The following is a 23,256-nucleotide window of genomic DNA, read 5'->3' on the forward strand; positions in this document are numbered from 1 at the left end:
TCCAATCTCATCCTGGTTGCCACAAATGTTGTTAATTCATTCCTTTTATGGCTGAGTAGTATTCCATCATATATGTATACCATAATTTCTTTATCCACTCATTGATTGATCTTTATTCTTTCTTATTCTTCTTTTCTTTTGTCTCTCTTGACTATGTATCTTCAAATACTCTATCTTAAAGCTCACTGATTCTTTCCTGTGATTGGCCCTTACCACTGGGACTGTACTAGGTCAATCCTGAAGTTGGCACACACTGAGTCTTACCCATGGCCTTTTGTAACCACTACCTGGCTACCACTTATGTCTGCTCAAGGCTCTAGTAATCTAAAATCAGGAGATGGTGAAGCCAGTCAGTCTTGTGAACTTCCCTTAATGGTGGTGAGGTCCCCTGGACCCTGGGCACATCCAGAGATGCTGTCTCAGAGTTGGAGCCTGGAGTCAGAAGTCTACCTGGTGCCCTATTCTACTGCAGCTAAGCTGGAACCAGAGATACAAGACAAAATTTTTCCCACCCTTCCCTCCCCTTTCCTCATGTAGAGGAGTCTCTCCCTATGTCCACGTCTATGGGGAATACTGCCAGGGTAACACTGATGTTCACTTAAGGCCCAAGGGCTCTTCAGTCAGCTTGTGGTGAATGCTATCAGGCTTTTTATTTACAAGGCAGTGGGCTCCCTCTGGTTCAGGGTAGGTCCATAAATGCTGTCTAAGAGCCAAGGCCTGGAATTGGGGACCCCCAAAGCCCACTTGATTCTCTACCCCATTGTGGCTGACTAGAACTTAAACTTCAAGACAAAATCCCTTTTATTTTTCACTCTCATTTTCTCAAGCAGAAGGAGTCTCTCTTTGTAGCCACAACAGCTGTGAATATGCTGGGTCACACCTAAAGCCAGCATGTCTCGAGTTTTACCCAAGGCCCACAGTGTGTACTGTCTAGTTACCATTGCTGACTATTCAGGACCCAAGGGCTCTTTACTCAGCAGGTGATGAATCCTGCCAGGACTGGCTCCTTTCCTTCAGGCAGTGGGTTCTCTTCTGGCCCAGGGTTTGAAATGTCATCTGGGAGCTATGGCCTAGAATAGAGGCCTCACAAGTCTGCCCACTGCCCTATTCTACTGTTGCAAGACAAATCCTCTTTAGTCTTCACTCTCCTCTCCTCAAACAGAAGGTAGGGGTTTCTTTTGGAGCTGTGAGCTGTGCTGCTTGGGTTTGGGGAAGGGGTGAGGCAAACACTCCTTTAGCCACCCCTGCTGGTATCCACTAGGTCATGTGCCCCCCAAGTCCACTAGCTCCAAGTCCAGTACAGAACTAGGACTTGCTTAGGAGTTGTAGTCCTTGTGACCTAGATTGCCTTTTTAGTTCATTTAGCACCCTAGAACACTTTAGCCCAGTGTGGCGGGACTTGCCAAAACCCAAGTTCCCATTGCTGGGAGGGGTGATTCCTCTCTGGCTAGGACTGGTCTAAATGCTCCCTCCATAGGCATTGGCTGAATTCTCCCCGGTGTTAGCAGAACTGAGTTCTAATCCAAGGCCCCACAACTGCTGCACTTTCTCTCCCTCAAGTGCACAGATTCTCACTCTGTCATGTAGCCAGTGCCAGGAGATGAGGGAGGAGTGGTGTCAGCCATTCAAGACTGTCTTTCCTAACCTCTTCTGTGCCCCTTCCAGTGATATGAAGTTAAAACCAAGAACTGTGATCACACACCTGATTTGTAGTTCTTAGGAAGGCGTTTTTTTTTTTTTTTAATTTTTTTTTTGCATAGATAGTTGTTAAATTTGGTGTTCCTGTGAGGAGGATGATTGGTGGAGAATTCTACTCAGTCATCTTGCTATGCCTCCTTCCTGTATATCAATTCTTCTATATAAAATAACTTAAAATTGTCCTAGGGTCCTTGATTAAAGTTACTATTATTTTGCAAATATGAAGAAATAAATTTCTAAGGTAATCTTGAGTCTGGTCAATCTGTTGTCCCAATTTTTGAACTGGTATAATCAGAATTTTACACTTATTGATTTCAAAATTTACAATATAATGTATTCATGTATTAGCTAATTAATTACCTGTGTCAGGGCATTGTACTGGGAGCTTAGGATATCAAAGACATCATCTTGAATATGGAAGCTGACTGTCTACCATGGGGAATGCTCATATAAAATATTGTTAAAATGTAAATCAAGAAACGTCATTGTTTTAGCAAAATATTATAACATCACAGAAGAAAAATTCACTATTTGGGATACAGCATGAGAGAGGACTTTTCAGAGAAAGCAACATTTGCGGTGGTTCTCGAAGGAAGAGCAGAATTTGCTCAGTCAGTACTGGGAGTGGGGATTCATTGCAAATATAGAGGCCAGCATTATTGAAAGCAGTGGCGGGTCCAGATACTTTATATAGGAGTAACTTGGGATGGTAATCTGGATGGCAGGAATGTTTAGGAGACTTCTCATAAAGTAAAAAAGAAAACAAAAAATTAAAAACAAAGCACCTTTTCATAGAAGACACATCACTCCTCCATAGCTTGGGTAGTTATTTATGATAGCTTTGGTGGGCTGATGGAGGTTACGGGAGTTCTAAAGCCCTCCAAAGCTCTACCTACATGAATGAGTATGTTCAGGAAATGACAAAGAATTGGCTCTGTTTGGCAGAAGCATTCAGATGGAGGTGAGATAGTAAAGATAGCCCTCCCTTTTCTAGTAGAGACGACAAGAAATGAAGCTTTCACCATAGCAAATCATAATCCCACCTTTTATTGAAGAACAATTCATAATTAAAAAATAAGAACCCACTTTCATTTTTACAACCAAGGCTATTCATTTGATTGGTTTTAGCAAGAGAATTTGCCTTCATTAAAGTCATTTGTTCCTATGATTAAGCACTAGCATCTTTCAAATTTACATCAATAGTTGAAGTCTATGTGTCTTGTATTTCATGGTATGGGTAAGAAGTTCCACAAATAATTTTATATATTGGTCATTGCAATCCAGGCATAACAATTAATTTTAGTTAACAAATGTTTATTTTTCACACTACAAGTATAACCTCGACCCCAAATCATAAATTTACTAATTGTTCCCCCCTATAGATTGTACTAACTGCTGTTCATGTCTATCACCTCACTGTCTCCAAACCAAATACATCTTAGTTTACCAAACTCAAAATAAGTACAAATTGTATAACTAGCAGCATTTTCCTCACTTCTCTATACACTACACAGAATATAAACCAAATGATAAGCATAAGCAATAATAGTAAGAATGACTATTAAGATCTTTGTTATCAAATATCAGTTTCTTTCATTAAACTGCAAATATTATAACAAACTATGTTATTCACTTCATTTTTCTTTTCTTCTCATGAAAGCAGCAGATATGCAGTGGGAGAGAATATTGAAAAAGTCTTGAGAAGTAGCTGAATTCGCATAAAGTGTGATATAGATGGTTATCAAGACTCATTATGAAGGAGACTCTGGGAAGATAGTTGGCATACCTCCCCAATTGGGAGCAATGGGCTAATGGTGAGCAGGCAAGTACCAAACATATGATACAAGGATGCAGGCCTAAGTCAAGGTGTGGTCAGCAGGCAAAAGCACACACATAAGCAGAGACATATTACTATGGCAGGTGAGGTAGAGAGAGGTCATGGATAAGAAGGAGAATTGAACAGGTAAGGAATTGACACTTAGGTGGAGATAGTTATAGAAGATCCTCAGATAGGAGTTAGTGAGTTAGACAAGAAGTAAAATTTACAAGAACTCAAGAACTGTAATGGGTATAGGCGTGAGTAATGATGGTCAGGCTGGGGATGGAGTCCAGTAAAGTATGAAGTTCATCAGTTATCTAAGTGAAGTGAAACATAGCAGAACAATTGAATGAGACCAGAGAGCTTGTAAGAAGATTGTGGTTTAAAAGAGAGCTGAATAGAACGAAGGCCTACCATTGTTGGCGAGTGGCAAATGTAACACAAAGGGAAATATTTAGAGGAACAATGACTTCTCTGTCTCTGGCATCTGACAGGTCACCAACAATAAATATTTACTAATAGCTGGCTCAACAAATATGTTGCTGAGAAAATGGCTAGGGAAGAAGTGAAGAGGAAAAAGTCATCTATATGCTAGTTATCCACAAAGAAGGTGATAAAAGGAGAGAAGTGGGTCTAAGCTAACACAGTTATAATTAGCGTATGAATAAATCTTGAGATATATGAAGTTTAAGGAAAACCCTCTGAGCCTCACATTTGTTGTCTGCAGAACATGGTGGGGAGGGTTTTGTATTAGTGATCAGTAGGGTTCCCATTTAGCTCTGATACTTATGGTTTACATTCTGTGGTGAAATTCTGAGTATGCCACAGACACACCTCCTTTTCACTTCCACTGACTTGAAAGCACCTCCAAAGATTTCAAAAGGCCTCCTTGTTGAAGCAGTAGAGAAGTCTGTGTTTTCAGGAAAGAGCCAGAATTCCACTCTGATAAGATAAAATGGAGAGGTAAGATGAATTGTGTTCCAAGATTTGATAGGGAATTGAGGTTGTTCTACATGATGAACTGGAATAAAGCGAGAGATGATGAAGAACCAGAGATGTTTTTAGGGATGTAGTAAGAATATGCCGTGGGATTGTTATGTTTAAAGACAGGACCACAGTAATGAGAGGTTTGAAATAGGACCAATAACAGGGAGAAGAGGAATGAGGGAGACATTTTATTGAATAATACAGTAAAACTCAAGAGTTAGGCAGGCAGAGAGAAAGAGTGAATTCAGGGCCACAGGAGGGATATGTTAATTTGAAATTAAACAACTGGCCTTTCATTCTTATCTTCTCTTCTGGTTCTTCAACCTTTAAGTATGAACAGATAAACACCTAATTTCTATTTTTCATTTCTCTGAGGCAATATGATATAATACAAACAGAGGAGCTTTAGAGTCGAACAAATGTGGTTTTGAATCCAGTTATGTACTAGCTGGATGACCTTGAATAAGTAACTTTAATGATCTGTATCTCACTTTTCCTTAGCTACCAAATGGATAATAGTACCTACATCATACGATTACTGTGAGGCTTAAATGAATTAATTCAAATAAAGGCCTTTTGTTCTCTCCTCCAACTTATGGCCAACCAACCCCAACAATTACTACCTCAACCTTAATGTTACTCCTGTGCCCAAAGTAGGAACCTAAAGGGTAAAAGGCTAGTGGGTCATAAAATCCTGTTAAATGTTATGTGGCCAGACTCTTGTAGTGGAATGCATACAGGTTTTAGAATAAGGCAGAGCTAAGTTCAAATCCCAATTATGTCACTTACATACCATTTTAACCTTGTATAAGTTACAGAACTTCTCTGAGCCCCCATTTCCTCACCTTTATTGTAACGTAGAAATGAGATAAATGTAAAGTGGCAGGTACATAGTAGGCGTCAATAAACTTTCATTCTCTATTTTTCATCACCAAATTTCTGGAGTATATTGTTAATACGGTACTATTAAAAGTCTCTGGATTGTTCCACCCTCAACTTGGCCTGTTAAGGTCACTGAAAAACTCAGTACCACATCAAGGACAATGTTTCTTTATTACATATACTTCTCTGCTGCTGTTGATAGCATGAGTCATTACACAATCCTAGACATACTCCCCAATCTGAGCCTCAGGAATATCAGTTTTCATTGTGTTTGCATCTCATATCTTTGGATTCTTCAGTAGTATCTGTTTCCATACTTCCAAATCAAAGCATTTTCCACTGGCCTTATGACTCCCATTTGGGCTTTTTTATTACTATGCAAATGAAGCCCTGTCTGTTCTTGGAGGAACTGTTAGGGATCCCCAAATCAGTGGGACTTATAGATATTTTCACTATAAAAGAAAGAGAAAAGTTAGTTATTCTAAAAGCTGTCAACAAGAGATATAGAGGTACCTCTTCCTTGACTGAATTAATAAATCAACCAAGCTAAAAGTGCTATCAAGAGAGATTAGCAGCTACATGCTGATTGCCTATAGCATTGACTTCTGCTGACATTCTAAAACCACCAAGTTGCACAGTTCTGGACATGGTAGGTTTACTGTACCAGGGTCAATACCATCTGTCTCCTGGATTCAATTATCGTCTCTGTGGATGACACACAAATCTCCTTGTCTGTGCTGCGCTTAATCCCTGGGTTCAGTCCTGTATAACTAAGGCAACCATATTTTCTGCAACAAAAATCAGGAGACACATGCATGGCCTGACAAAGGATTTTTTTTTTTCTGATCTGTGAATTATTCATATGAAGACTTACAAAAATTGAAAAATTCAATCACATTTAGTTGTACTTTTAATGAATTTACTTTACTGAAAGATATCTAGCAGATGTCTATCGGTGTTACCATCAGCATGAACATACATTTATCCTCTGCAGCTTCCTCCAGGCTAAATTTTCCTAGCATAAATAGGAAATTTGATCTTTTTTTACATCCTTGGTGAGGTCACTTAGGGTAGTGTTCAACTTATCTAACCTCTTGCTCCACACATCAATCATTTTTTAAATTACCACTTCTTTTAGAAAAAGAAATGTTTTTTCACTACTTTATTCTGCCTAACTCTGCTGCCACAGTTGTCATATGTAAGGCTGATTATTCATCAATCTATGTGTGTGCCAGAAACAACTGGTGAAGCTTATTAAAATACAGATTCCTGAGCCCCACCTCCACAGAGATCGATTTAATAGAGCTGGTTTAGGGCCCAGAAATTTGCAGTTTTAACAAGCTTCCAGTTGCTTCTGATGCAGGTGATCCAAGTACACTATCACACTTTGTGTTAATCTTTTCTGCGTGAATTGTCTACTTTGGTATTGAATGTTTAAATTCAATTGTTTTAGCAAAGACTTCTATTTGAGGTCATAAAAAGATGTTGAGGGAAAACTAATGTCTGTGATCCAACTTGAAGATAAAACATGTGTCTTGTAGATTTCATCATGATACTGAATGAATCAAAATACCTACTGACCTCATTCTGATAGCACTGTAATCTTATTGTGGGACAAAGTACCTGATGAGGATAAAATAGTGGCTTGAGGGCTGAATCTGCATATTGAGACTCATAGCATAACAATGGTAATGAAACAAACAAAACCTACAAAGTGAGCAGATGGAAGCTCATCGCAGCTTCTTTTCATTTTTATTTCAGTCTTATTTGAAAACTTTTTTATATTATTAATAAACTGCTTATATTCAACTAATATTAACTTTGAATACCTGTGAATGTCCATCTTAGCATGTAAACCTACAGAGAGGTTATAATTTCACTTTACATTGCACCGAGTTTAACTTCATATTCACTTTCTGATCTGTGGGATCTGTGGGATCCCTGGGATATGGGAGTGTCCCAGGCCAGAGGAGAATTGGATCTATTAACAGAGTAGGACTGGATGCTTGTGAGCATCAGTTTTAAATGGAATATGAAGTGGTCTAATGTTCTGCCTCAAGAGGATACACTGCCTACATACCAATTACGCATTCACAAGACCATGCTTTTAGAAATTCTTACCCTGTATTGTCTCCTGTAGCATAGGACCTATGCTGTTAAAATTCTTTTCCTCCCTAGCCTCGATGGCTCCTCATCTCCCTGCATACCACTGCTCAGTTGTCTCCATTGCTTACACTTCATCCTCATTCCCCTGTAATCATTGCTTACTGAGACAAGGTTTGTTTGGTCCTGTAGAGACATCATTGCAAAAGTAATACTTTACTATTACTGTACTTACAAATGTTCCAGGATGAAGTAAAAATTATATTGCACTTTCTTGGTTGGGATAAGCTATGTTTCCCAATTCATAGGCATTTTGAGGCCCTCTGTCACCTCCTTATCTTGTACAAAATTAACAATATGTCCAGTGAGATTGCCGTTCTGCTCTTGTGTTCCTTGGTTTGAGGAAGAGAATTACAGATGCATTCTTTTTTTTAACTTTTCTTTGTATAAATAGTAACATACTACACACAATGTTGTCTACATTGCTTACCTCACTTAATAATTTGTCTTGGAAACCTTTCTATATCAGTAATATAGAGCTGCCTCTTTTTTTTTAAACTGGTACCAAATATCCCATTGTATAAATGTACAGCAACTAATTTAATTAATTTTCTAATGAAGGTCATAAGTCTTTTTCAGTCTTTTTCTATTAAAACAGTGCTGCAGTGAACATCCTAGTACACACATCATCTATGCATGGGCCGCTAAAATACTAAATCACGGGATATGTGTATTTTTATATGGATGTATAAGGCCAATTTATCCTCCACTGAGTTTACATTCCATTGATATTTTAAAACTCTAAGAGCAAAGAGTTCGTTCTTTATGGACAATAGAATTCTTCCCTACTTTATATTATTTTTGCCATTTTAAATTAATTTTATTTAAAATTAACATATTCTCTCTTTAAAAATTAAAAAAATAAAGTAGGTTAAATCTTATTTTACATTATTCCCAAATCTTGTCTCTTGTCTAATAGTCATCCCCTCAAAGTAATCACTATGTTTTGTGATATATATATATATATATATATATAGTTATTGACTCTTTTGTATGCATTGAAAATGTATATGTAGCTATTGAAGATATACAGTAGTATTTTGTGATTTAAATTTTTTGCACAAATGGTATAGTATTATGTATATCATTTGTATCTATTTTTACTTAACAATACACTTTGGAATTCTATTTCGATTGATTTTTAAAAAGTATACTTCTGGTATATTTCTTGCTCAAGCTACATGTCCATTAAGGACTGTTGGAGGGCTCTGTTCATTGGAATCACTTAGGGATCCAGGCTGCTGGAGCAGACACCACTTTAAACATTGACAGTATCGATGACTGAAAGAAAGTTCTTCATAGTTTCTCACTTGTCACAGAAATAACAACTCATTGACCAAAACTAGACACATAGCCCCAACCAGCCATAAAGAACCACTGAGTGCAGTCCTACTGTGTGCCCAGGAGAGGAGAACTGGATAACAGTGAATAACAATAATGAATCTAAATGTGAGAAATAAAACTGAAGTGTCACAGGATATACATATTTCCCAGTTTAATAGACACTATCAAATTATATTCCCAAGTGACTATACCAATTGGCATTTCCACTATCAGTTTATGTATGTATGTATCTACTCATATTCTTCTCAACACTTCTTTTCATGGTTTTAAAAACTTTTTAGTCTGGTGAGAAAAAAATTGAAATAATACAATTTGTATTTTCTGATTGCTATTGGAGTTGAGTATCTTTTTTTTTTTGTATTGGCTATTTTTATTTCCTCTTCTGTAATTTGCATGATCACATCCTTAGCCATTTTTCAATTAAGTAGTTTGTTGTATTGTTATCAATTTGTAGAAGTTCTTTAAATATTTTGGATATAAATTCTTATCTAATATATATTGCATTTTTTCCCCAGATCGTCACTACATTTAATGTCGCCTCATTAAATTAAGTCCACTTATTTTTATTATTCTCCTTGGGCACAGAAAACAATTGCTTTTAATTTCTCACATAAAGTCCCCTGAAACATTTGAATGTGGTCATCAAGTCACCTCCTAACTCTTTCTTCTTTGGACTAAATAGCCTCAATGCCTTTACCTTATTCTCGTAAAACTGATCTTTCAATTTCTTTAATCACATTTCCTCTTTGTCTACACCTTATTAAAATATTGGCCTACTATAAATACCATGAACTTCTAAACTGTATAACTTGCCTGCTTTCTTTCTTTCTTCTCTTTCAAATTGGTAGCTAAAAACCTTGAAGCTAAATCTACTTTCCACCAATAGAAATGGCATATGTCTTTAGAGTTTGCATTATTTGAGTCCCAATTCTAGTCTTTTCATGTCCCCACACTTGTTTATGGGTTTTTTTTTTTTGGCCATCTATTTTTAATTTGCATTATATTTTATTTTATGTGTCATTCTAAGATGCCTAATTATGTTTCTGAGAAAAGGCACAGTATTATATTAACAAATGGGTAAGGAGGTTTGGGAGGAGTGGAGAGAGAGAGAGATCTAACAATTTTACAATATACAGGATCATCTCCTGGAACATTTTTACCTTAAATTTACCCCAATATTTGGTTGGATACTTTCCCTGCAATAGCTTTATGCTATAGATTGTGCTAAGCTTTTATTTTCTCCATGCTTGCCAGCCTTTTCCTTCTACACAGGTGTCTAATCATCAGTCCATTCTAAAAGTAACAATTTGTATTTTTCCCTTTTAAGTTTCATTATGTGTCTGTAGGGGCATTTCCCCCAATTGGTCAAGGTCTTTTTGAAGTGAGTTCTGCTTTTGAGAATATTTAATAGCCCCTGTGTAATTCAGCGTCATCTGCAAACTTCATGAGATTTTTCTTCAAACATACATCTCAGACAAAGTTGTATACTTAAAGACAATTGGCTTCTTGGTAGTTTGATTAGAACTTCATTGTTTTCTGATTACTGAGAATTTCTAGTGGCACAGCTATTTATTTCAGTCCTGGTTTGCAACATCAAGTAGTGTTTCTGCTAAGCAGAATCACCAGAATGGCAGTGTCACTTATAAGATAATGCACCCAGGCCTGCTGAGAACAACTGAGGACCCCAGAAAGCTTGCAGATGAATACTATGGCTGTCATCTCTCACTCTAGGTAGCTCCTGTGTCAAATCTCTTAGCAGTTACTGCGCCTTCTTTTCAAAAACTTGTTACAGCCATCATTATTGCTCCTTCTTGTCTATGTCCATCACCCACACCTTGTGCAGGTTAGTTGCCTCGGTTACTTTTATACTGAAATCACTATGTATTAGAATGTCATCTTGTTTAGTACTGTTCTAGTAAGAAAAACATTGAGGCCGGCAGATTCAGTTTTCCATAAGCAAGAGCATTCTTACAATTGGGGCTTATTCCAGCAATGGAACAGACCGTCTCTTGAAGTAGGTAGCTCCTGATTTCCAGAGGTAATTGGAAATCAGCAGAGGTTTGGAAAGCGCCTATTTTCCCTCTAAATTATACCTTCTGTCATCATTAAAACCAATTAATTAAATTTTTAATGAAGATATCTATTATGGGTTTTTTTCTGAATATACATGAATATTGTAAGAGAAAATTAAAACCTCCAATATTACCAAAAATTCCAGGGATCACCAGTGTTAACAACTTCATGTATGTTCTTCCAGATATTTAATTTGACCAAAAATTCCAGGGATCACCAGTGTTAACAATTTCATGTATGTTCTTCTAGATATTTAATTTGACTGTATAAGCATATTTGTTTTATTTTTTTATTTTCATATTTTTATTTTAAGTTCTAGGATATATGTGCAGAACGTGCAGGTTTGTTGCATAGGTATACGCATGTGAGATCATAGTATATATATGACTTTTTGCAAGTTGTTTTGTTCATTTAGAAGATTGCATATCTTTGCCTGTAAATTCAAAATATTTTATATTGTAACTTTGTATTAATTCTGTTAATTTACAGAGTATATGCCAAACTCAAAATCGTGGAGAATCAGAAAAAGTTGAGTTACAATGAAAACATACTATGCATAATATTTTTCAAAATTTTATTATGAAAATTTTCAGTCAAAAAAATTGAATGAAGTGCACAATGGATCTCTATATTCATGCTACCTTGATTCTGTAACTGTTAACAGTCTCTGCTTTATCACATATCAGTCCACCTTAATTTGTGATAACTTTCAAACTAAATTGCTGACATTAGTACAATTTACCCCTAAATACCATTAAATCATTTTTCAACAAAAATGACTTCCAGCAACAGCATATCTTTAACTTGAGCCCAGTGTTTACTTATGACTCTTTAATTAGATAAAATTACATACGTTAAAACGCATATATTTAATTATTTAACAATTTAACAAGCTTTTAATAAATGCATGCACTTATGCAACTGAGGCCACTATCAAGATAGACATCACACCCAAAAGTTCTTGCTGCATGGCACTTTGTTTATATTTTCTGTTTTTCATGCTGCCATGAGAAAGTAGACCCAATGCTATCATGCAGCATGCTTTTTTTAAGTTAAAAACATATTGTGATAATAATTTGTTGCAAATAAATATAGATCTCATTTATCTTTTCTTATAAACAAAAAAATATTTATGCTGAAAATTCAAATGATACCTTTTCTCTCAAGTGGTGACATCATGTAAACAATACTGATCTACAGTGCGATTCTGTGGTTTCATTTTACAATATCGTAAGCATCTTTTCATACCATTAGTACATACTGAGCTACTAATCTTTTCAACAGTTATAAAATTGTATCAGTCCATTTTCACATTGCTATGATGATACTACCTGACACTGGGTAATTCATAAACAAAAGAGGTTTAATTAACTCACAGATGCACATGGCTGGGGAGGCCTCAGGAAACTTACAATCCTGGCAGAAGCAAAGGGGAAGCAGACACCTTCTTCACAAAGTGTCAAGAGAGGCAGAGAATGGGCAGGCGAAACTGCCGCTTTTAAAACCATAAGATCTCATGAGAACTCGCTCACTATCATGAGATCAGCATGGGGGAACAACCCTCATGATCCAATCACCTCCCACCAGGTCTCCCCCTCAACATGTGGGGATTAAAATTTGAGATGAGATTTGGGTGGGGACACAAAGCCAAACCGTATCATTCTGCCCCTGGTCCCTCCCAAATCTCATGTCCTTTTCACATTTAAAAACCAGTCATGCCTTCCCAACAGTCCCCCAAAGTCTTAACTCATTCCAGCATTAACCCAAAAGTCTAAGTCCAAAGTCTCATCTGAGACAATGCAAGACCTTTCCACCCATGAGCCAGTAAAATCAAAAGCAAGTTAGTTACTTTCAAGATCCAATGGGGTTACAGGTATTGGATAAATGTGCCCATTCCAAGTGGGAGAAATTAGCTAAAACAAAGGAGCCACAGGCCCCATGCAAGTCTAACATCTGGCAGGGCAGTTATTAAATCTTAAAGCTCCAAAACCTCCTTTGACTCCACGTCTCACATCCAGGGCAAGCTGATGTAAGGGATGGGCACATACGACCTTGGGCAGCTCTGCCCCTGTGGTTCTGCAGGATGCAGCCCCCACAGCTGCTTTCACGGGCTGGTATTGAGTGCCTGCGGCTTTTCCAGGTGCAAGGTGCAAGCTGTCGGTGTATGCACCATTCTGGGATCTGGAGGACAGTGGCCCTTTTCTCACAGCTCCACTAGGCAGTGCCCCAGTGAAGACTCTGTGAGGGCTCCTACCCCACATTTCCCCTCTGCATTGCCCTAGTAGAGGTTCTCCATGAGGGCTATGCCCCTGCAACAGACTACTGCTTGGACATCTAGGCATTTCCATACATCCTCTGAAATTTAGGCAGAGGCTCCCAAACTCTTGTCTTCTGGGAACCTGCAGGCCCAACACCATGTGGGAGCTGCCAAGGCTTGGGGTTTGCACCCTCTGAAGCAACAGTTCAAGCTATACCTTGGCCCCTTTTAGCCACAGCTGGAATTGGACCAGCTGGGATGCAGGTCACCATGTCCCGAGGCTGCACAGAGCAGCAGGGCCCTGGGCTCAGTCCTTAAAACCATTTTTCCCTCCTAGGTCTCTGGGCCTCGGATGGGAGGGGCTGCCATGAAGATCTCTGACATGATCTGAAGATACTTTCCCCATTGTCTTGGGGAAAATTAGCATTCAGGTCCTCATTACTTATGCAAATTTCTGCAGCCAGCTTGAATTTCTCCCAAGAAAATGGGTTTTACTTCTCTACCACATGGTCAGGCTGCAAATTTTCCAAACCTTTATATCCTGCTTCCCGTTTAAACATAAGTTTCAAGCCACTCTTTGTGAATGCATATAATTTTATCTTTCAGGAAGACAGGTCATATCTTGAATGTTTTGCTACTTAGAAATATCTTCTGCCAGATACCGTAACTCAGCACTCTAAAGTTCAAAGTTCCACAGATCTCTAAGATAGGGCAAAATGCTACCAGTCTCTTTGCTAATCTCTAAAGTTCAAAGTTCCACAGATCTCTAAGATAGGGCAAAATGCTACCAGTCTCTTTGCTAATCTCTAAAGTTCAAAGTTCCACAGATCTCTAAGACGGGGCAAAATGCTACCAGTCTCTTTGCTAAAACGTAGCAAGAGTCACCTTTTCTCCAGTTCCCAACAAGTTCCTCATCTCCATCTGAGACCACCTCAGTCTGGACTTTATTGTCATATTGCTAATAACATTTCGGTCAAAACTATTCAACAAGTCTCCAGGAATTTCCAAAGTTATCCACATCTTCCTGCCTTCTTCTGAGCCCTCCAAACTGTTTCAACCTCTGCTCATTATCAAGTTCCAAAGTAGCTTCCACATTTTCAGGTTATCTTCATAGCAGTACCCCAAACTCCTGATACCAATTTTCTGTATCAGTCTGTTTTCACACTGCTATGAAGATACTACCTGAGACTGTGCAATTCATCAACAAAAGAGGTTTAATTAACTCACAATTCTGTATGGCTGGTGAGACCTCAGGAAACTTAGTCATGGTGGAAGCTGAAGGGGAAACAGGCACCTTCTTCACAAGGCAACAGGAGAGAGACAGCATGCAGGGGAAACTGCCACTTTTAAAACCATCACCTCTCATGAGAACTCCCTCACTGTCCTGAGAACAGCATGGGGAAAACCACTCCCCACAAAGCAGTCACTTCCCTGAGGTCCCTTCCTTAACATGTGGAGACTACAAATTGAGATGAAATTTGGGTAGGGACAAAGAGACAAACTATATCAAAAATATCCAATAATAGGTATCTAACATAATTGTTTTATGTTTTACTTTTTGGAACTTTTATTTTAAGTTCAGAGGTACATGTGTAGGATGTGCAGGTTTGTTACATAGGTAAAAGTGTGTAACGGGGATTTGTTATACAGATTATTTCATCACCCAGGTATTAAGCCTAGTATCCATTAGCTATTTTTCCTGATCCTCTTCCTCCTCTCACCTTCCACCCTCCAATAAAACCTAGTGTGTGCTGTTCCCTTCTATGTGTCCATGTGTTCTCATAATTTAGTTCCCACTTATAAGTGAGAACATGCAGTATTTGGTTTTCTGTTCTTGCATTAGTTTGCTAAGGAGAATGGCCTCAAGCTCCCTGCTCCCGTCCCTGCAAAGGAAATAATCTTGTTGTTTTTTATGGTTGTATAGTATTCCATGATGTACATGTATCACATTTTCTTTATCCAGTCTATCATTGATAGGCATTTAGGTTGAGTCCATGTCTTTTCTATTGTAAATAGTCCTGCAATGAATATATGCATGCATATGTCTTTATAATCAAATGATTTATATTCTTTGGGTATATACCCAGTAATCAGATTGCTGGGTCAAATGGTATTTCTAGGTCTTTGAGGAATCACCACACTGCTTTTCACAATGGTTAAACTAATTTACACTCCCATCAACAGTGTAAAAACATACCTTTTTCTCCACACTATCACCAGAATCTGTTATTTTTTGACTTTCTAATAATAGCCATTCTGACTGGTGTGAGATGGTATCTTTTTGTGATTTTGATTTGCATTTCTGTAATGATCGGTGATGTTGAGCTTTTTTTATATGAGTTTTGGCTACATGTATTTCTTCTTTTGAGACATGTCTATTCATGCCCTGTATCCACTTTTTAACTGGTTTATTTTCATTTTTCTTATAAATTTAAGCTTCTTATAGATGCTGTATATTAGACCTTTGTCAGATGCATAGTTTGCAAAATTTTTCTCCCATTCTGTAAATTATCTGTTTACTCTGTTGATAGTTTCTTTTGCTATGCAGAAGTTCTTTAGTTTAATTAGAACTCCTTTGTCAATTTTTGCTTTTATTGCAATTGCTTTTGGTGTCTTTGTCATGAAATCTTTACCCATGCCGATACAACATAATATTTATAACCACCCCTCATTGAGGAACGTTTGAACTTTTCAGTTTTTCAACACTGCAAACAAGTTTACAATAAAAAAACTATATAGATATTTATCTCTGCACTTGTTTTATTGTATCTTTAATAAAAACACTCAGAAATGGAATAACAGGATTTTAGGCAAAATACACTCCCATACACATTCCGCACACCCAAAAAGAAGTGTATGCGATTTCTACTATCTGATCTGAGTTTGTGTTTTACGGATTTCTACAATTGGCAAGATAAAGTTTATATTATAAGGCTAGGGAATAAAATTAGAGAATCGAGGATGAAAAAAAAAAAAACAAAACCCTGGGGCTTCTAAGTTAGGAATCCGAGCACAAAGCCCAGGTACAAAAGGAGCTGAGACAATTTTAACATAGTAATAATAGCTAACACCTGAAAACAATTTATCATCAGCCCCATACAGGAACAAAAGGAGGAATACAGATGTGTAATTATCCAGGTAATTCATAAAGCATAAAAATCTAGAGCAGTAGTTCTCAAACTTGAATTTGTATCAGGATCACTCACAGGGTGTGTTTAAAAACCCATTGTTGAGCCATACTCCAAGAGTCTGATTCAGTGGGTCTTTAACAGGATCCGATAATCTCCATTTCTAATAATTTCTCAGGTGGTGCTGATGCTGCTGGTAAAGGGACCACATTGAGAAGCCCTGATCTAGATGACATAGACTAGAAAGGTAACTCTCTTACGTTTCAGCTGATATGGGTCAAAATATTGTTACAACTTTTCTCTTAGCCCATGTGAACAAATCGCTGTAGATAAAGGTCTAGTGAAAACTAATTTCTTCCAACTTTTGTTTGAATCTTCCTTTTTTCTATGTGTTTCTGAAACCAAGCCAATTTTCCTTTCATCTCTGCTCCCTTAATGTTCTGTATCTCCCCATCTCCATTACAGGACTGATATTAGAAATTTAAACTTAAATGAAAAACATCTTCAATAACTGAATTTGTCAAGTGACTATATCTGAAAAGTAGGTACGGATCTTTGTCACATATGCCTGCATAGAGCCAGGCTAGAGAAAATGCACAGATTTAATATGTATAGTGGAAATCTGAATTAACTACCTTTCTCTAGATCTAATACATATTAATTCTGTTAATTTACAAGGCTACATGCCAAAGTCAAAATCATGCTGAATCAGAAAAAACAAATTACAAGTATAAATGCTTTTGTATGCACAACCACACTATTCCCCAGGGCTATTTAACTGCTATTTAACTTTTGAGACATCAAATGTACCAGCCCTAACCTTTCAGCCTTTTAGTAACAAAGCACATCCATATGCCACAAAATTTCTTGTAAACAATATATATATGCAAATTATATATGTATATGTGTATATATATATAAAATGCGAGTTTACATCCTGAATTCTGCTATTTCTTATTTTGTCACTACTAATATTTTAAATAAACATCACTTACAGGTTTAGAAGAGCAGCCAAAATTATGTCAGATCGTGCAACTCAAAAGACATAGTTTCCAACATTTACTGGACACCAGTATGTACTATTTCCTAGGTGCTAGGAGTACAAATAGTAATGAGACAAGGGTTCCTGCCTTTGAGGAATTTACAGTCTAGTGGGGGAAACAGATATAAAAAATAACTACAAGCCTATGAGAGAAGAGCTATCATAGAAGCATGCAGAAAATGCTGTGGAATTACAAAGAAATGAACCAGTGGTTTTCTTGGTAGGAATCAGGAAAGGTCTTCATAAAAATTGTGACATGTTAAATGGATCTTAAAGAAATTGCCTTGTCAAAAAGATAGGAAAGACCATTTTAGGCAAAGGGACTTGTGCACATGCAGAAGTTTGGAGTTATCAAAGAGTTTAGTGTGTTTAGGGGAGAGGAAGGAATTTGGTGGCTGGGTTCTCGGTGAGAGAGACAGAAGCAATGGAAGATGAAGCAAGCAATGTGAGTATGGACTATGTTATGAAGGACTTTGAAATCCATGCTAAAGAGTTGGGGCAATACAGTGAGTTGTGAAACTTGGAAAGAGACAGATGGTATTTATCTGTTAGAGCTAAAACATTTTATTCCACCTGTGTAAGTGCTTCATTCATTTATTCATTAATTCAACAAACATATAGTGTGAACCTACTCTGTGAAAAGCATTATACCAAATCAGCTTGAGAAATGAATCAAATACAACCAAGCAACATGCTCCTTAACTTGTGTCCTATTTAATTACTCTTATATGAAAACAGTTTGAGCAAGGACAGGGAGAGTGCTTTGGGCTGAATTATGTCCTCTTACCAAATTAACATATTGAAGTACAAAACCCTAGTGTTACTGTATTTGTAGGCAGTGCTTGTGTAAAGAAAGTAAGATAAAATGAGGTCATAAGGGTGGGATCCTAATTTGATAGGATTGGTGACCTTATAAGAAAAAGAAAAAAAATCTCCCTGTCTCAATATATGCATGTGTATAGAAGAAAGGCCATGTGGGCACACATCAAGCAAGCTGCCTGTAAGTCAGGAAGAGAGCCCTCACCAGAGTCTGATCAAAGTGGAACCTTGACCTCAGACTTCTAGCCTCCAGAAAAAAATTATGTTGTTTAAACTACCTAGTCTATGGTATGTGGCTATGGCAGCCTGAGCAGCCTAAGACAGAGAGGGAGTGTATTGCTAAGTAGATTTTGCCCAAGAGTAAAACAGGACTTCTCTAGGCCAAATGGCCACCAAGTGTAAGTATCAATTCTTCAGGATCCCTTAGCTTGAAGCTATCCAGTGATCAAGGACTCACTACATAATGAAGCAGCCCATTCTATAATGGATAACTTTGGTGGTTAGAAAAGTCTTATACTAACGTGTGTAAGACTTATTCAATGTATGTACATGTAAAGGCATGTATAAGACTTTTATAACTTTTATAATCACCAAAGTCTGCAAGATGTCTGCCTCTAATTGCCATTGGTCTTTTATTTTGCTTTGCAAAGTCACCCAGCACAGATTGGTAACTACTAGCTCTAAAAAACAGCAAGTGTTTCTTTAAAAAGCTGAGACCTTTTCCAATAACGTTACATTTCTAAATTGACCTGAGGTTGAAGATTTGTGCTTCTCCTAGGAGCCATCTTTGGAAAATGTAAACTGAATGAGAAGCCCAGAGAATTTACATTAAGTCACTCACCTGGTGTCTGCCAATGTGGGTCCCTACAACAGCTGCTGCTCCACCTTGGGTATGTCCTATCTGATTATAACTTATAAATTGTGGCTCCCTATCTGCTGAAGTTCCTCCAGCTCTGTAAGAATTCTCAGTGTTGACACAACATGCTGTAGCATGAATGCATTTTATTATTACAACAAAGTCCTTTCTTTGCACATAAAATACTGGGTGCTTATTTGGATTATAAAGGATGATCCAATGGAAATACTGTGAGTTACTGGTCAAAAAATCTGGCCTTTCTATTTATATTCAATTAGAAATCACTACATGACTTGGGGGAAACATCCTAACACCTTGGTGCCTCCATTTCTTCATCTCTAATATGAGAATATTATTTGCTTTTCAATTATAAATACGTGATGAAAATAGAATGAAAAAGTCTTAAGAAATAGTCTACACAGTTCTAAAACCTCTTTAGGAACTTCTATTTGTGGTGGGATATAGTAGACATTCTTTCCTCTATCCCTTCCACAAGTCCAACTTTATATATGAACATTATATGTAATACAAACAAAAGAGAGGAGAGGGCAGACTGACTTAAAACCTCAGGATCCAAAAGACAACATGGTGATGAGTTCCTTAGGTTTTCTTTTTGCTTCACGCTGAAAGAACCAGAAACCCCAACATGCCAATGTACCCAGACAAAAAGAAAACCCAGCAATATTCTGCTTCCTCTATCCAAAGGACCAGAAAAGGGGCAGCTTAGCCAGATGAAATACTTTTAGACTAATAAACAATATATTCCAGCCAAACACCATAGAAAACACTGTGGACACACACACACATGCACCCACAACCCCCAGCAAAGGCTATGCTAGCCAGAGTATAATAAGTTGCCCCAAACTCCCTGCTGGGGTGCTATCAGAGAAGGCCAGCTACAGAGAAATACTGAGCAGAGACTTCATCCCTGCTGGGAAGTAGTATGATTCTCACTACTGACACTTGCCACCTCAGTATCAGTGGAGACCATGTGGGGAACGTGGACTTCTACTTGGCATCTGGCAACAATAAGGCACCACTCCCTCCCTGCATTGGGATCCTGTCAGAAATGTCCTAGAGGAGTGTCAAGAATTTCTCCACCACAGAGTGGTAGTGAGAGCACAATGTTGTGGTGTCTGTGGAGGCCATATTGGGAGCAGTAGTGAGGAGGACCTAATCTTCCCATCCAGGGAGGTATCACCATAGGCCTAGTGGGGAAGAGAATCTCCCACCCTCACTCAGCAGTCATGAAGAGCGGCGCCCCCTACCCACCTTAGGTATTAGTGGAAGCTGAGTAGGGAAATTGGATTTCTACTTCCACCTGGAATTAATGAGGTAGCACTCTTGTTTTCTCTGCTGGAGCAGTATTAGAGGAGTCCAGCCAAAGCAGGTTTAAATAGGAACCAGAGTCTCATAACGTAATATCCCAAATCCAGATTTCAATCAAAAATCACTGACAACAAGAATCAAGAAGATATCTAACTGAATGGAAAAAAACAATGAATGGATGTCAACAGTGTGATAAGAGAGATATTAGAATAATGTAACAAGGTATTCATAAAAATATGCATCAAAATGTATTTATGGACATGCTTGAAACAAATGACAAAATAGCCTCAACACATTAAAAAAAAGATGTCAGCAAATAAACAGAAGATTTTTTTAAAAAAAGACAAATGGAATTCATTGAAGTTATAGAGTATAAGAGCAACACATAAAATTAGTCGTATTTTCATACACTAAAAATGAACAATCTGAAAAGAAAATTAATAAAATAATTCAACTTACAATAGCATCAAAATAATAAAATGCATAGAAATAAATTTAACCAAGAAGATACAAGGTTTGTACATAAAAATTACAATATATTGCTGAAGGAAATTAAGGATAACCTAAATAAATAAGTCATCCTGTGCTCACAGATTAGAAGATTTAATATTGTTAAGACAGTAATACTCCCCAAAGAAACCTACAAATTTAATGCAATACCTATAAATATCTCAACAACGTTTTTTATAGAAATGGAAAGGCTGACACCAAATTCATAATGGTATTTCCAGGGACCCAAATAACCAAACAACTTTGAGAAAAAGAAAATTGGAAAACTCATACTTTCCAATTTCAAAACTCATTACAAGCTATAGTAATCAAAACAATGTATTACTGGCATAAATATAGACATATATATTAATAGAATAGAGAGTATAGAAATAAACCCTCAAATTTATGGTTGATTGATCTTCAATAAGGGTGACAAGATCATTCGATGAAGAAAGAATTGTCTCTTCAATAAATTATGTTGAGACAAATTGATAGCCATATGCAAAAGGATGAAAATCAACTCTTACCTCACACTATATACAAAAATTTATTCATCATAGAAAAAAGACCTGAATATAAGAGCTAAAAACACAAAACCGTTAGAAGAAATCACAGGGGTAAATCTTGGGGCCTGGATCTGGCAATGGTTTCTTAGGAATGGCACTAAAAGCACAAGCAATTTAAAACACAGATAACTTAGACTTCATCAGAATTAACAAACATTTGCATATCAAATGATATAACCAAGAGAATAAAAAGATGCCCATACAATGGAAGAAAATATTTACAAATCATGTATTTGATAAGGATCTAGTATCCAGACTATATAAAAGACACTTACAACTCAACAACAGAATGACAAACAATCCAATATAAACATGTCAACGGACTTGAATAGACATTTCTCCAAAGAAGTTTACAAATGGCCCACAAGCACACGAGAGGCTTCTCAGAATCATTGGTTATTAAAGAAATGCAAAAAAAAAAGCACAGTGAGATACCACCTTACCCACACTAAGATGACAATAATAATAATAACATCAACAATAAAAAGAAGAAGAGGAAGAGAAGAAGGAGGGAGGGGAGGAGGAGGAGGAGGAGAAGACTAACAAGTGTTTGTGACTATGCAGGACATTGGACCCCTCATACATTGCTGGTAAAAATGTGAAAAGGTGCAACTACTATGAAAAACCATTTGGTGATTTCTCAAAAAGTTAAACATAAAAATACTATATGACTCAGCAGTTCCACTCCTAGATATATACTCAAAAGAACTAAAAACAAATGTTCAAACATTTGTAAACAAATTTATACAGCACCATTATGCACAATAACCAAAAGGTGTGAACGACACACATATTCATAAAGTGAAGAATGAATTAAAACAATGTCCATATCCATATAATGGCCTATTACTCAGCTATTAAGAAACTGAAGTACTGAGAGAGTGTAGCAAGATGGCACAATAGAAGGCTCCACTAATTGCAACCTCCCCCATAAGTACACTAATTTAACAACTATCTACCCAAAAAAAGCACCTCATATGAATCAAAAATCAGGTGAGCATTTACAGTACCTGCTTTTAAGTTCATATTGCTAAAAGAGGCACTAAAGAGGTAGGAAAACAGTCTTATATTGCCAATGTCACCCCTACCCCATTCTCCAGCAGCTGCAGCATGATGCAGAGATGTTACTGTGTGCTGGGTAGATGTAGAGAACAGCAATTGTGAGACACTGAACTCAGTGCTCCTCTATTATAGCCAAAAGTAAAATTAGACCAAACTCAGCTGACACCCAGCCACAAGGGAGCATTTACAATAGCCATAGCCGGAGGGGAATGGCCGAGCCCAGCAGTTGGAACTTGAGTTCTTACAAGCCTCGCCACCATGGGGTAAAGTGCTCTGGGGCCCAAAATAAACTTGAAAAGCAGTGTAGAGCACAGGGACTGAAGTTTTTAGGTGAATCCTAGGGCAGAACTGGGCCCAGAGACAGTGGACTAGAAAGTATGAGGCTTACTGAGACACCAGCTGAGACAGCTGAGGGAGTGTAGGCAACACCCTTCATATCACACCAAGCTTCACAGCTCGTGGCTTCAAAAGAGACCTCTTCATTCTGTTTGAAAAGAGAAAAGGAAAAAGTGGGGAGAACTTTGTGTTGCATCTTGGATACCAGCTCAACCACAACAGGACAGGGCATGGATTAGAGTTGTGAAGCCTCTTTCTTGGCCCTAGCTCCCGGTCGACCTTTCTAGACACACTCATGGACAGAAGGGAGCCCAGTGCCTTGGAGGAAAAGACCAAGTCCTGGCAGGATTCATCACCTGTTACTTAAAGAGCCCTTGGACCCCAAATAACCATCAGTGATACC

This window comes from Papio anubis, chromosome X (genome assembly GCF_008728515.1).
Source record: "Papio anubis isolate 15944 chromosome X, Panubis1.0, whole genome shotgun sequence".
Lineage (NCBI taxonomy): Eukaryota > Metazoa > Chordata > Mammalia > Primates > Cercopithecidae > Papio > Papio anubis.